The sequence below is a fragment of the Euleptes europaea genome, chromosome 3 (assembly GCF_029931775.1).
Source record: "Euleptes europaea isolate rEulEur1 chromosome 3, rEulEur1.hap1, whole genome shotgun sequence".
Lineage (NCBI taxonomy): Eukaryota > Metazoa > Chordata > Lepidosauria > Squamata > Sphaerodactylidae > Euleptes > Euleptes europaea.
In genome coordinates, this window is record NC_079314.1 from 3,553,828 (window position 1) to 3,569,265 (window position 15,438).

Genomic DNA, 15,438 nt, shown 5'->3' on the forward strand with positions numbered 1-15,438 from the left:
AACAGAGGTGTAGCAGCCAAATCGGAAGATGTTGTAGTCCTGCTGTACACTTCATTGGTCATGCCGCACCTGGAGTATTGTGTGCCGTTCTGGATGCCTCACTTCAAAAAGGATGTGGACAGAATGGAACTGGTGCAGAGGAGAGTGATGAGGATGATCAGGGGCCTGGAGACCAAGCCCTACGAGGAAAGGCTAAAGGACCTTTGTGAAGCTCTGCCTCCTTGACCCCTTCCTCTCACCCCTCTATGTTCTCTGACTCAGGCTCCTGGAGAGCTTCCCCGGCCTCAGACTGGGTAGGAGATGAGGACAAAGAACCTCCTCTTCCCCTGGCTGCAAGTTTCCCCGTGCTGTGAGAACCTCCCAGCCTGCATCCTTCTTGGCCTCTGCTCAGGACCTTTCTTTTAAATAGATTGCTCCACCCCTTTCCGTATCCCATCCATCCCTGATTTCCCGCTGCTGCTCTTCTGATCACCTCCCATAGGAGGACTCACCCATCGTGCTTGCCTGGCATCCTGCCAAACTCGCTTGGCTTCCTGCCAATTGGCCCCATCACCTGTCTCCTCCCCTGCTATGGCTTGTTTGGTCCCATCCCTCGTCGTCATCTGGTGAAGGGTGGGTAGGTGTTTCTCTGGCCACTCAGGCGTTCCTGGGGCTGCGCTTCCCTCTCCGCCCCTGCCTCTTTTGGGGCTGCCTTGGATGGCTGGGCAGTGTGGTGCATCCTCTCGGGGGCCTGCCAGTTGATACCCAGCGATGGAGACCATGCTTGGAGAGGGGCAGATCCGCCTGCCGCTTCTTGGCCATGGCTCTCCAGAGCCTCCTTATGAGGCTGGAAAGCAGTGCAGTCGAGTGTAGGCAGGGCAGCTCGCCTCCGGACCAGCAGCCGGGCAACCTGCTACTGCGAGGGGGTGGAACCTGCCGGGTCCTGGTTCTCCCCATCTTGGCAGCGATGGTTGGTGAGTGGGAGTCGGTCGGGCTAGTCCAGAAGACCTGGCTCTTCAGACGGCTCCAGACAACCTGGGAATGTTCATTATGAAAAAGAGGAGGTTAATGGGGTACATGATCTCTCACTTTAAGTATTTGAAAGGCTGTCATTTAGAGGAGGGCAGGGAGCTGTTCATTGTTGGCAGCAGAGGATAGAACTTGCAATCATGGGTTTAAATTACAGGTGGAATGGTACCAGATGGATAGTAGGAAAAATTTTTTACAGTAAGAGTAGTTCAACAGTGGAATCTGCTTCCTAGGGAGGTGGTGAGCTCCCCCTCACTGACAGTCTTCAAGCAGCAGCTGGACTTGTCAGGAATGCTCTATGCTGATCCTTCATGAAGTAGGGAGCTGGACTCGATAGCCTGTATGGCCCCTTCCAACTCTATGATGTTCTTCAAGGAGTACTGGGTCGCGTGCACCTGTCTTATCCCCACAACACCTCTTTGAGAGAGATCAGGCTGAGAGAGTGTGACCAGCTGAAGGTCACTCTTTGAACTTGTGTCATTCTTTAAGGTTTCCAGTTTTGAAACATCACCAGCTGCTTCCAGGCAAATATATGCGCGTGTAAAGTGCTGTTAAGTTGCAGCCGACTTATGGTGGCCCCCGTAGGGTTTTCAAGGCACGAGACTAACAGAGGTGAACATAAAAGAACATAAGAACGGCCATGTTGGATCAGACCAAGGTCAATGACCAACTAGGTGCCTCTAGGAAGCCCACAAACAAGATGACTACAGCAGCATTATCCTACCTGTGTTCCAAAGATGGTTTGCCATTGCCTTCCTCTGCTTGGCGACCCTGGAATTCCTGGGTGGTCTTCCATCCAGGTACTAACCAGGGCTGACCCTGCTTAGTTTTCGAGAGCTGATGAGAAGGGCTAGCCTGGGCCATCCAGGTCAGATCTTGTTATGTGTGTGTATAAAGTGCCGTCAAGTTGCAGCTGACTTATGGCGACCCCTTAGGGTTTTCAAGGCAAGAGATGAACTGAGGTGATTTGTTATTGCCTGCCTCTGTGTAACAGACCCTGTACTTCCTCGATGGTCTCCTATCTGATATATAGGTATCCCTTATTCTCATCGTTTGTTTTTTTGCCAACTGAATGCTGTCAAAACAGTTGAACATATGTTACTTCACTGTTCATTTTACAAGGATGTGCGCATTCTATCTTATCTAAGTTTCCAGGCAGATCCGATAAATTTTATATAGCCACACTCCTTGCAGATTGTCTGAATGAAACTAGTCTTACGATGGCCAAATTTTGCACTGTGGCTCAGTTGATAAGGAAGCAAATGCTTTTTCTTAACTGCCTTGTATCACTGAAACTAGGGTTTAACGTAGTGAAGACTTTTAATTGTTTTTTATGTGTATAGTTTGTGTTTTGCTTGTGCTGTTATGTTGGTGTTGACTGATCTTGGATCATAATGAAGGAAATCAAGAGTGTGGGTTGCATCCAAGTCAAACACACTTGCAAATAAGTCCACTGACATTACTAGCATGTTTTTTTTTTTACAGACTAGCCTGCTCACCTGTGCTCAGGTTAGTCATCTGTGTCCTAAAGGGACATTTAAAAATAACGCTGCTTTATACAGCTTGATGGCTACATAGATTATTCTTATTCTCTACTGGTCCCTGGGCATGTGGCTCTTTGTAAGCCTGAGTGAAATCTGGTTTAGCCTATTAACATTTCTGGCTTTGAACCAATTAAACAGCTGCTTAAATTTGTATGTGTTGCCAATTACATACGTTCAGCCTAGCCTACTTCACAAGGTTGTCGTGTGGATACACTGGAGATGGGGAGAATGTTATAAGCTGCTTTTGGTCCACATTGGAGAAAAGTAGAGCAAGTAAAAAAACCCTCCTCCATCAAGATTACTTTTGGAGGATATTAAATGAACGTGACTGTCTCCTGAGCATGAACTTCAAATAATAATAAAAAAGCCATTGCCTAGAGAGAAGAGAACGCATTTGTATTTTCATTAAATTTATGAAGCAGGCCGTCCTAGGTTTGTGAGTTTAACTGATGATTCATGAGCTAGTAGAAGCTGGACAGTGCAGCAGTTCCAGCTGCTCAGTCCGGCAATTATCTTAAAACATCGTTTTAAACACAGCCTTCCCTGCAGGTAGGGGGGCATATTGCTTTTTTGCGATACCAGGAAGCACAGAAATCCACCAGGCGAGAACAATCCAAGTGAAGAAGGCAATGGGGGAAGGGGAGGGCTGCTATGCAAAATCTTGGAGCTCCGTATTCTCAGCACAGGCAAAAAATTGCAGGTCACCGTGCCCATCCAGATAAAAATACAGAACGGGTGGTATAGTACTGTACTTTTTACTCAGCCCAGTTGAAGCATCATAGAGGTGGTGAGTGACAGTTCCAGGGAACTCAAAAGGTTGCTAATTAATTTAAGGCTGGACCCCTTGGATGCAAGCTAAAAACGGCAATCATTTTCCTTGATGCAAGGGACCCCTTTTGAGGGAAAGGTTTTTTGACCAGGGGAGAAAGCACCAGCATTAGCAGCATGGATCCATTGGGTCCAGTCCTTTTCACTGATGGAGTTGCTACTAATGAAAGGTAACTGCCCTTCATGGGCAGAAAAGTTCTTGCAACTGTTGTACATGGTAACAAGATTAGATTGCTGTAATGTGCATTACGTAGGGCTGCCCTTGAAGACTGTCCAGAAGCTATAGTTGGTACAGAATGCTGCAGGTCATAGGGACCATATCACTCCAGTCTTTTTCCATCTACACTGGCTTCCAATTTTTTTCCGGGCTCAATTCAAAGTGCTGTTATTGACCTTTAAAGCCCCGTAACAGCCTGGGACCAACATGCCTTAAGGACCACCTCTTCCCATATGAATCTACCCGTATACTCTTCTCATCTTTGGAGGCCCTGCTTCAGTTGCCCCCATCATCTGAAGCTAGATGGGTGGTGACCCGAGAAAGGGCCTTCTCAGTCAAGGCAACAAAACTTTGGAACTCCCTCCCTAGGAAAGTTCTTCCATCTCCCTCTATCGGTGTCTGTCACCAGCAGGTGAAGACTTTTTTCATCTGGCATACCCCCAATAAATGGTTACTGGCCCTCCTTCTAGTGTTTGTGTATGTGTTTTGATTGAATTATTTTATAATTTTAACTATTTTTAGTTACTCAAATGTTTTAATGTTGTTGTTGTTTTATGTTCGCCACCTTGCAGACCCTGATCGGGTGGAAAGGTGGCATAAAAACTTTTTAAATCAATACATAAATATCTACACCACATTATATCATGCTTGCTTTAGGGAAACATTGGTACGTCTGGTTCATGAGGCTAAGAGCTTGCTTCATTAAGTGATATGGTTCCCCTTCTGCCCAAGTTGACATCAGCGACAGTGATATCCAGATGCTGGCCTACTTTCCCCCTTTCCCCTGCCCCTTCCCCCTCCTATTGCTTTTCCCTTCCGTCCCTTTTCCTGTCACCCTCCTTTTTCTCTTCCCCTCCTTTCCTATTCCCCTTCCTTTTTCTCTTTGGTCTGTTATACCGTCTTTGAAGTATTCCAGACTAATTTGAAATTGAGGTCCATCCCTTCCCCATTGGTACAAACATAGCTGTGGAGTTGCAGAAACATCTCTCCCTGCTGGGAATTATTTTGGTGCCATGAATAAGCAATTATTGAATAGGTCACAATGGTTAACTGTGTTAGTCTGTCAATAGCAGTAGAAAAGAGAAAGAGTCCAGTAGCACCTTTAAGACTAGCAACATTTCTGGCAGGGTATGAGCTTTTGTGAGCCACAGGTATCTGAAGAAGTGAAAAGTGAGCTGTGGCTCACAAAAGCTCATACCCTGCCAGAAATTTTGCTAGTCTTTAAGGTGCTACTGGACTCTTGCTCTTTTCTACAATTATTGAATAGATTTTCAGCATTGAAAAATGGGTTTTACCTTACTATGTTGTATATTTTATTGTATTGTGTTTTATGTACTATATTAAATTTGTGATGTTAGCTGCCCTGAGCCCGGCTTGCTGGGGAAGGCGGGATATAAATAAAAGATGAGGATGATTATGTGATTATCCTTACATTTATTACTGATACTTTGAGTTGCACCGCAGGAATCTGCAAGCATGGTTTGTTGTTGCCAATCAGACATTTTAATTCTACCGTTCAATAAGGACGGCCTCCTGCAGGGAGTTATTTTTTTCAAAAAAGCCACAAGCAGCAGAGTTCTGTTTATTTACATTGTCTGTAGCCTGCCTTTTTCATTGAGACTCAAGATGGATTACAAAATATTTTTAAACAAAATTCAGTCGGACAGCATAAGATGTCCAACAACCAATGCAATAAAGATTTAGGATTTGAGAATTTAAAAACAGTGCTGTGTGGAAATGCTGCTTGTTGGCCACATTGATTTATTTAGTTCAAAATTTTATAAGCCGCCTTTCTTCCTTACGAAGCTCAAGGCAGCTTATACATATAACACATAAAAACCAAAATTTAAAAATCATAATTCAGGGCTGCTACTAAACTTAACCAAATGCAGTCCTCAGTAAAACCGTTTTCAGATGCCTTCTGAAGATTGAGAGTGACCCGGCCGGACGCACCTCCCTGGGAAGTTGTTCCATAATTGTGGGGCTGCCACTGAAAAGGCCCTCTCTCGTGTACCCACCAAATGAACTTCTCTGATTGATGGGACAGTCAGGAGGGCCTCTCCCTGTGATCTTAATTCCCAGGCAGGAACATCTGGGAGAAGACGGTCCTTCAGTTACCCTCATCCAAGCTTTAAAGGTCAAAACTAACACCTTGAATTGGTCTCGGGGTTTCTGTCCATGTGAGAGTTTGGAAATCCTCTTTCCCTAGTTTTGTACATTCCCTATGGAGATGGCATTCTGCATATCCATGGCTCTGGATTGCCCAGTGCTTGTGGAGCTGACTCATTCCTGTTGCCAGCTGTTAACCTGTGGAAAGACACTTTGAGTGTGTAAAGAGTGATTATTGTTACTTTGACATGAATCCTGGGGAGTTGGGCATTTCTCTGCAAATGCATACATGACGTAGCATAACCAATGTAGAAAGTGGATTATAAAGGTAGAGGACAGTGGCATAAAAAGATGAATCATGAAATAAACATTGCAATAAAGTGCAATCATATTTGGTTATAAAAGCACCCTCCTAGACTCTTCCTTCATACTGGGATGTGCCAATGTCATGGCTGGGGTGGGGAGCGGTGGCTAGAAACATGCAGTCACGCTGTGCAGTGTTCTCATCTGGCAGCATGTACAAAGGGGGGCATATTTGCTTTGCATCTCCGGAGCAGGAAATGAGAGAGCTGAGCCTCGGCATCTCTCAGAATGCCCAGCTTGGGGATACAGGCCTTGTTGTACATAGAGAACCCTCGGAGTTCTTCAACAGTTGATGGATCCACAATATTTTCCTAGCTGTTTTCAGTTGTGTTGTGGCAGCAAATGATAACAAAAGGAGTTGGAGATAGACTCCTTCTGAACATGGAGTTTCTATTTAGCTATTAGGGGCTGATGATCACGGATATACCCATCCTCCATAGATGGGGTCAGTTCCTTCCTCAATCCATACACAGTAGGCAGTCTTAAGACAGTCAAGGGAAACTTCAAAGGCACTGGACTTTTATTTTTTGTGGGAAATGAGGTAGTGGAAACTGAGACTTGGATTCGAATCACCAGTCAACCATGGAACATCCTGAGTGTCATAGGGCCAGTCACTGTCTCTCAGCATAACCAGACTCACAGGGTTGCTGTGAGGATAAAATGTTTCTTTTTAAACCTTCATGGTTTTCTTGGAGGAGGGACATAAAAGTTGTTGTTAAAAGCGCTATTTCTGTGTTGTCATAAGGTGGTAGTGGAAAGTGCCGTCAAATCGCAGCCGACTTATGGCGACCGCATAGGGTTTTCAAGGCAAGAGATGTTCGGGGTAGTTTGCCACTGCCTGTTTCTGCATAGTAGTCTCCCAACCAAATACTAACCAGGGCCGACCCTGCTTAGCTTCTGAGATTGGGCTAGCCTGGGCCATTCAGGTCAAGGCAGAGATGAACAGAGGTGACTTGCCATTGCTTGCCTCTGCATAGCAACCCTGGATTTTCTGGGTGGCCTTCCATCCAAATGCCAACCCTGCTTAGCTTCTGAGATCAGGCTATCTTGGACCATCCAGATCAGGGAGTCATCATTGAGACTGCCCTAGACTTCCCAAAGGATGCACTGAGCACAGTAAATTGTGCAACTGGTTGAGAGGCACATTTTTGCTGTCAGTTGCTGTTTTTTTCTGAGGGAGGGTGGAGCTTTTAAAAAAGTGTTTATCCCTCATGTAACACAGTGTGAGATGAGCCACTAATCCAGCACCCACACATGTGAACCGTAGACAATAACAGCAAAGATGCTCACAGGAATTGTCTCAGCTCTAGCCGATGGTATCTCTGCTCTCTGCCTCTCCAAAGGATATTGCAAATGCAGAGCAAGCCTAGGGGTGGATGGCAGGGAGAGGCGACAATAAAGGCTTGGGATGGGAGTTTAAATGAGAATGAGAGAAGAAGGAAATCAATCTCTTTTTTAACCCTTTTCATTCAGTAAACAGATAGAGAGGCCTGGTGTCTTCTTCCCCCTCAGAATCGGAGGGGAACGGATATGAAAGTTGCCCTCGGCCCTGCTATCCTCTGGGAGCCTTTCTAATCAGCCATGGTTCCGGGCACCAACATTGTGTTTTTTCTCCCCATCTCCTGCTTATAGCAATTAGCAGTTCTATAATGCTATAGGACAGTGGTCTGCAGGTGGGATCACAGACCCACCTGCTATGTCTCATGCCCTTGTAGAGTTGCTATTTGTGGGGGGAACAAGCTCCTCTTCGTGTGCTTCCAGACACAGCAAGAACAGCACAGTGCCTCCTGCCTCCTTTGCACATGAGCTGAGAAGAAGCAGCAGGTACGATCATTCTGCAGTGGAGGGCATTCCTGTGTGCCTCTGACCCTTGGCTTGCTCCTGTCTCCACACACACACACACACACACACTCAGCTTGTGTTTCCAGCCCCCAGTACCCTTGTCCATGGTCCAGCCCTTGACCATGGTAAGGTCGTAACTGTCCCCCTGTTTCTGTCACATGACTCTTTGGTCACATGACTGTTCATAGCATGTGGTTGCAGATCAGTTGGTCCCATGACAGGTAAGCTCCAGGCCTTCCCCAGGCTGAAATGAAATCTGCTGATAAGAGTTTTCCACCAAGTGGGGAGGTATCAAAGAGGCAGGCTGGGTTCCATGGAGGGGCGGGGCTGTGGTTCAGTGGAAGAATATCTGCTTCGCAAGCAGGAGGTCCCAGGTTCAATCCCTGGCCTCCCCTGTTAAAAGAATCATAGCGTTGGAAGGGGCCGTACAGGCCAATCAGGCGGTAGACGGTGAGACAGACATCAACCTGAGCATCTGCTTGGCATGCAGAAGGTCCCAGGTTCAATCCCTGGTATCTCCTGTTAAAAGGACCAGGTGAAAGACCTCTGCCTGAGACCCTAGACAGTACTGATTTTGACGGACCAAGGGTCTGAGTCAATCAATCAATCATTCATTCCTTTATTGGCATAAAAAGGCACAATATAAAAAGATACGCAAGGAATAGAAATATTAAAAGGTGCCTTTTAAAAATAGTTAGTAGACAGTTACATCAAATAACAGTGTTGATAATACCATCTAATTAACTGTTGGGCTTTTAAAACAAAACTGTGCCACGGTCTCCAATATTTGAAACGAACAGTTATTCAATAAATAGGCGACGTTAAAAGAATCTGGGACATTCTGTCTATTGATCAACAGGGGGCTTAATAGTTCATTGTGAGATTCTGTATAGAAACTGCAATAAAATAAGACATGCGCAGCTGTTTCAATACAATTGTTGTCACAGGGGCAAAGCCTGGTAGACAGAGGGATTTTCCAAAATCTGCCATCAAGTAGCACAGATTGCAAAACATTAAATCTAGCCAGAGAAATGACTGTATGTTGAGAGGGATCACACAGGTGAGATAAGTATGGGGAAGGTTGGTAAACACCAAAAGGTACCCCTATATTTAGTGGGGAACATGTTTTATTAGCAGCACTATTTAGATCTTGGAATCCTATATCTAAAAGTCTGCATTTTATTCTTCGGAAAGCTTCAGCCTCCGTAAGCATGAGCAAGGAGTTGAAGTCAAGGCCAATAGATTTAATTTTACTCTCAATATATTGAAGCCACTTAGAAGTATGTGACTCCATGAGCATGTGATGAATAAGGGAGGAAGAGTCTGCCTTAAAGTGGAGGCGTAACCAGAATTTTAGTCATGAGCCATGCTCTGGTTTCAAGTAACATTTGGCCAGTTTTTAAGCACAATGCAGCATATGGGACACAACAGGGGAGTCTGAGTCATTATAAGGCCGCTTCATGTGTGCCTCAGAGTCTCCGTTCTAGGTTTTGTACCCTTTCCCCCTGAAGCACAGGAGTTTGGTCCCAGTCCACAGATGAGGCCACTTGCAGCATTCTCATCGGCCTCCCAGCACCTTCCAGTCCCTGAGCTCTAAATGATTCTTGGTCCAAGCCAGCAAAACACTTCTGGCGCCTTTTCCTGAATCCTGAGCGCAGACTGGGGATCAGTGAGCACAAATCAGTTAAGGCATTACTTGTAGGAGATTGTGGGTCTATATGTCTGCTTAGAAATTTTAAAACATGCAGGTTTATGATGACCAGGCTAATTTTTGTGGGGTTTTTTAAAGAAGCCATAGCATCTCAGCTTAGGAGAGCAGCCCCTTTTCCTCCAAAATGCAGAGCTGTTCGAAGAAACTCAGAAGTCATTCTCATCCTCTGTTGCTCATCAGTTGGTTCCCAGGATCTCCCCATAGATACTGATTCTGTACCACCAGAACAAGGGATACCCCCCCAAAAAAAAAAAAAGCTTGAAAGAAATTTCTCTGGCTCCTGCACTTGATAGGACTTGATCTTCTGCTCCCCAATTTAGAAAGAGGCATGTTCTGGTGATTGAGGATTCCCTACTAAGAGGGGTAGAGTCTAAAGTGTGTCGACCAGACTTGGCATCTCGAGTGGTCTTCTGTCTACCAACCAGGTGCACCATGATGTGACAGAAAGGGTAGGAAGACTCATCAAGCCCACAGATTATTACTCCTTCTTGCTCATTCATGTGGGAAGAAATAATATTGCCAGACACAGCCCAGAACATATTAAAAGAGACTATGCAGCTCTGGGTAAGAAGGTGAAGGACCTGGGGGTGCAAGTTGTTTTTTCGTTAGTTCTTCCTGTCGAAGGTTGTGGCTTAGTAAGGGAAAGAAGAATACTACAAATTAATAACTGGCTGCGTAGATGGTGTTGTCAGGAAAGGTTTGGATTATTGGACCATGGCTTACGATTTCGAGATGAAGCTCTTCTATCGGGAGAGGGTTTACACCTCATGAGGGTAGGAAAAATGTGTTTGGTAAGAGCCTTGCCAACCTGATAAGGAGGACTTTAGACTAAATCTTATGGGGGAGCAAGAGAAGAACTTAAAGCTTAGCATGATGACAATAATTGGAGATGAGAACAATAAAGATTTGCAGGGAGTGCCATATATGTGAGGAAACAAACTCGAGGGTAAGTTCAGAAACAAAAACCTCGGGGCGCATAAACCATGGATTCCGATGTCTGTACACTAATGCACAGAGTATGGGAAATCAATAGAGCTATTCCAAGCCACAGAAACAGAGTCCATCAAAATCTTGACAAGAATATGCCAACAGATATGGAAAACAAAACAATGGCCCACAGACTGAAAACGATCCATTTACATTCCAATTCCCAAGAAAGGAGACATCAAAGATTGCAGCAACTATCAGACCATCGCATTAATTTCTCACGCAAGTAAAGTGATGCTCAAAATCTTACCGCAAAGGCTGGTACCATATATAGAACAAGAAATGCCTGATGTTCTAGCTGGTTTCAGAAAAGGAAGAGGCACTAGAGATCATATTGCAAATATACGCTGGTTACTGGCGCATACGAGAGAATTTCAGGAAAAAATCAGCTTGTGTTTCATAGATTACAGCAAAGCTTTTGACTGTGTGGATCACGAAAAGCTATGGCTGGTTTTAAAGGAAATGGGTGTGCCACTACATCTGATCGTTTTGATGCGAAACCTGACTCTGGACAAGAGGCCACAGTTAGAACAGAATATGGAGAAACAGAATGGTTTCCAATTGGCAAAGGAGTCAGACAAGGATGTATTTTATCTCCCTGTCTCTTCAATCTATATGCAGAACATATAATTAGGAAAGCTCGATTAGATTTAGATGAAGGTAAAGTGAAAATTGGAGGGAGGAACATTAATAATTTGAGATATGCCAATGACACTACATTATTGGCAGAAAATAGTGAAGTTTTGAAACGACTACTGCTGAAAGTTAAAAGAGAAAGTGCCAAAACAGGACTACAGCTGAACATCAAGAAATCAAAAGTAATGACTACAGGAGAATTATACAACTTTAAGGTTGACAATGGGGAAATTGAAATTGTTTAAGACTTTCTATTCCTTGGCTCCACCATTAACCAAAAGGGAGACTGCAGCCAAGAAATCAGAAGGAGATTGAGACTGGGAAGGGCAGCCATGAAGGAGCTAGAAAAGATTTTAAAGTGTAAGGATGTGTCACTGGCCACCAAGACTAGATTAATTCATGCCATCGTATTCCCTATTACTATGTATGGGTGTGAAAGCTGGACAGTGAAGAAAGCTGATAGGAAGAAAATAGATTCCTTTGAAATGTGGTGTTGGAGGAGAGTGTTACGGATACTGTGGACTGCCAAAAAAACAAATCAGTGGGTTATAGATCAAATCAGGCCTGAACTGACTCTAGAAGCTAAAATGACTAAACTGAGGCTATTGTATTTTGGTCACATCATGAGACGACAAGAGTCACTGGAAAAGACAGTCATGCTAGGAAAGGTTGAGGGCAGCAGGAAAAGACCCAACAAGAGATGGATTGACTCAATAAAGGAAGCCACAGCCTTCAGTTTGCAAGATCTGACCAAGGCTGTCAAAGACAGGACATTTTGGAGGACTTTCATTCATAGGGTCGCCATGAGTCGGAAGCGACTTGACGGCACTTAACACATACACACACACACACACACACACACACGGGAAACAAGCGGGAAGAACTTGAAGCCCTAATACAGGAAGGGGATTTTGACCTAATAGGCATTACTAAAACTTGGTGGGATATCACTCACAATTGGAATACTCAGATTGAGGGATACAACTTGTTTAAAAGGGATAGACAGATAAGGAAGGGGGAGGAGTAGCATTATATGTCAAAGATGTGTACACTTGTGAAGAAGTACATGAATCTGAGCATGGAAGTTCAGTCGAGAGTCTATGGCTAAAAATAAAAGGAGTAAGAAATAATAGTGATATTATGATGGGGGTCTGCTATGGACCACCAAACCAGGCAGAGGACTTGGATCAGACACTTCTAGACCAGATTACAAAGTTCTCAAAGAGATGGGACATGGTGGTCATGGGAGATTTTAATTACCTGGATATCTGTTGGAAGTCCAACTCTGCTAAAAATGCAAGATCCAATAAATTCCTGACTTGTCTTGCTGACAACTTCATATTCCAGAAAGTGAACAGGGAAACAAGAGGATCTGCTATCTTAGACTTGATTCTCACCAACAGGGAAGAACTGGTTGATGAAGTTAAAGTAGTAGGCACTCTGGGTAGTAGAGACCATGTAACCTTGGAATTTACAATCTTGGGGAAAGGAAAAACTATGTAGTCAGACGTGTAGGTTGGACTTCAGGAGAGCAAATTTTAACAAGCTTAAACTTATGCTGGGTAGAATCGCACGGTCAGAAATACTTAAGGAGAAGGGAGTTCAAGAAGGTTGGGAGTTTCTTAAAAGTGAAATACTGAAGGCGCAATCACATTCCTATGGGAAGGAAAAATGGGAGAAGCCTAAAGAGGCCAGGGTGGCTCCATAAACAACTTTTTTAAAAAGTTGAGAAATAAAAAAGACCCGTTTAGGAAGTGGAAGGAGGACCTTATAACCAAAGAGGAATATGAACAAATAACTAGTGCTTGTAGGGAGAGTGTTAGGAAAGCTAAAGCTCAGTATGAGCTTAGGCTAGCAAGGGATGCTAAACACAACAAAAAAGTGTTCTTTTCCTATGTATAGAGTAGGAATAAGAACAAGATAAGCCCATTGCGGGGACTGGAAAGTGAAATTGTAAATTGTAACATTGCGGGACCTTAAAGTGAAATTGTAAGAGAGGGCCGAACTCCCCAATTCCTACTTTTTCTCAGTCTTTTCTTGTGAGGAAAGCGGTGCTCAACTTGGCATAAACAGAGCACATGATAAGGGAAGGAATTTGCAGCCGAGGATTGGCATTGGGGTAGTGCACAAACACCTAGTTTCTTTAAGTGAAACAAAGTCCTCAGGGCCAGATGAATTGCATTCAAGGGTACTCAAAGAACTTGCAGATGTAATTTCTGAGCCTCTGTCCATTATTTTTGAGAAGTCTTGGAGAATAGGTGAGGTGCCAGAAGATTGGAGGTGGGTAAATGTTGTCCCCATCTTCAAGAAGGGGAAAAAGGAGGATCCGGGTAACCCATCAGCTTGACTTCTATACCGGGAAAAGTTTTTGAACAAATCATCAAACAGTCAGTCCTTGAGCATTTAGAATGGATGAATCAGATTACTAAGAGCCAGCATGGGTTTCTCAAGAATAAGTCATGTCAGACTAATCTTATCTCCTTTTTTGAGAAAGGGAATGCTGTAGACATAGTTTATCTTGATTTCAGTAAGGCTTTTGATAAGGTTCCCCATAATAGTCTTGTTGACAAATTGGGAAATGTGGTTTAGATCCTATTTCTGTTAGGTGGATTTGTAACTGGTTGACAGATCGCACCCAAAGAGTGCTTGTTAATGGTTCCTCATCCACTTGGAGAGGAGTGACTAGTGGAGTTCCTCAGGGATCTGTCCTGGGCCCTGTCTTGTTCAACATCTTTATAAATGATTTGGATGAAGGAATAGAGGGGATGCTTATTAAATTTGCAGCCAGTACTAAATTGAGAGGGGTAGTAAATACGGTAGAAGACAGAGCCAGGATACAGGATGATCTTGACAGGCTGGAGAATTGGGCTAAAACTAATAAAATGCACTTCAACAAAGATAAATGTAAAGTTCTGCATTTAGGTAGGAAAAATCGAATGCATAATTATAGGATGGGGGAGACTTGTCTTAGCCATAGTGTGTGCGAAAAGGATCTTTGGGGCATTAGTAGACCAAACACTGAACATGAGTCAGCAGTGTGATGCGGTAGCTAAAAAGGCAAATGCGATCTTGGCCTGTATCAACAGAAATATAGTATCCAGATCATGCGAAGTGATGGTATTGCTTTACTCTGCTCTGGTTAGACCTCACCTACAATATTGTGTTCAGTTTTGGGCACCGCAATTTTAAAAAGATGTAGACAAGCTGGAACGGGTCCAGAGGAGGGCAACGAAGGTGGTGAGGGGTCTGGAGACCAAGTCCTATGAGGAAAGGTTGAAGGAGCTAGGTATGATTAGCTTGAAGAGGAGAAGGCTGAGGTAATATAATAACCATCTTCAAGTACTTGAAGGGCTGTCATATAGAGGAGGGTGCTAAGTTGTTTTCTGTTGCCTCAGAAGGTCAGACAAGAACCAACAGGTTGAAATTAAATCAAAAGAGTTTCTGTCTAGATATTAGGAAGAATTTTCTGACAGAGCGGTTCCTCAGTGGAACAGACTTCCTTGGGAGGTGGTAAGCTCTCCTTTCCTGGAGGTTTTTAAGAAGAGGTTAGATGGCCATCTGTCAGCAATGCTGATTCTGTGACCTTAGGCAGATCATGAGAGGGAGGGCAGCTTGGCCATCTTCTGGGGTGGGGGGTGGGTAGTTTGGAATTTCCTGCATTGGGCAGGAGGTTGGACTAGATGACCCTTCCAACTCTATGATTCTATCAGGAGACGGCTGTTTATCCCCGCCAGTCTTCAAAGGATCCTTGCTTGCTGGTTGTTATGTTTTTTTTCCCCTTGTAACAAATCCTGCCAGCTCAGCCCTGCTGGTAAACTGATATTCTAAAAGGGCAAATAAGTGTTTTGGAGGGGAAGGCGTGGGGGCAGAGGGGTGAAGGTTATGCAGCTTTCTGGGTCGGGGAGCCTTCATGGCTTTCAGCTGTGCCCTGACTTAAAGAAAAGCAGTCAAATGGCGATCTGGTTGCAACATCCGAGGAAGCCGTTCAGATATTTGCAAATGTCGGAGTTCCCAAAACAAGGGGTTCAGAAGGGGTGTTGCAGGTCATCTAATCTCGAGGGTGGTTAAAACAAAGTGTGGGGGAGGAATAAGTGCTACATTTTTAAGCCTCCACCATTGGATTACCAAGACAAGCCAGAAAAAGTCAGAGCAGAGCCTTTGTTTGAAAAACCGCATAAGGGGCAGTACTTCTT

The 15,438-nt window shown here is 44.4% G+C and overlaps 1 protein-coding gene and 1 non-coding gene across 2 annotated transcripts in view; both read left to right on the forward strand.

Annotated features, from left to right (window-relative positions):
• Nucleotides 1-15,438, forward strand: part of CLPTM1 (CLPTM1 regulator of GABA type A receptor forward trafficking) — a 48,432-nt gene that overhangs the window by 15,936 nt on the left and 17,058 nt on the right. The gene's annotated exons all lie outside the window — the stretch shown is intronic.
• Nucleotides 8,232-8,306, forward strand: TRNAA-CGC (transfer RNA alanine (anticodon CGC)). The gene has a single exon. It is a non-coding gene; the product is annotated as a tRNA-Ala (tRNA).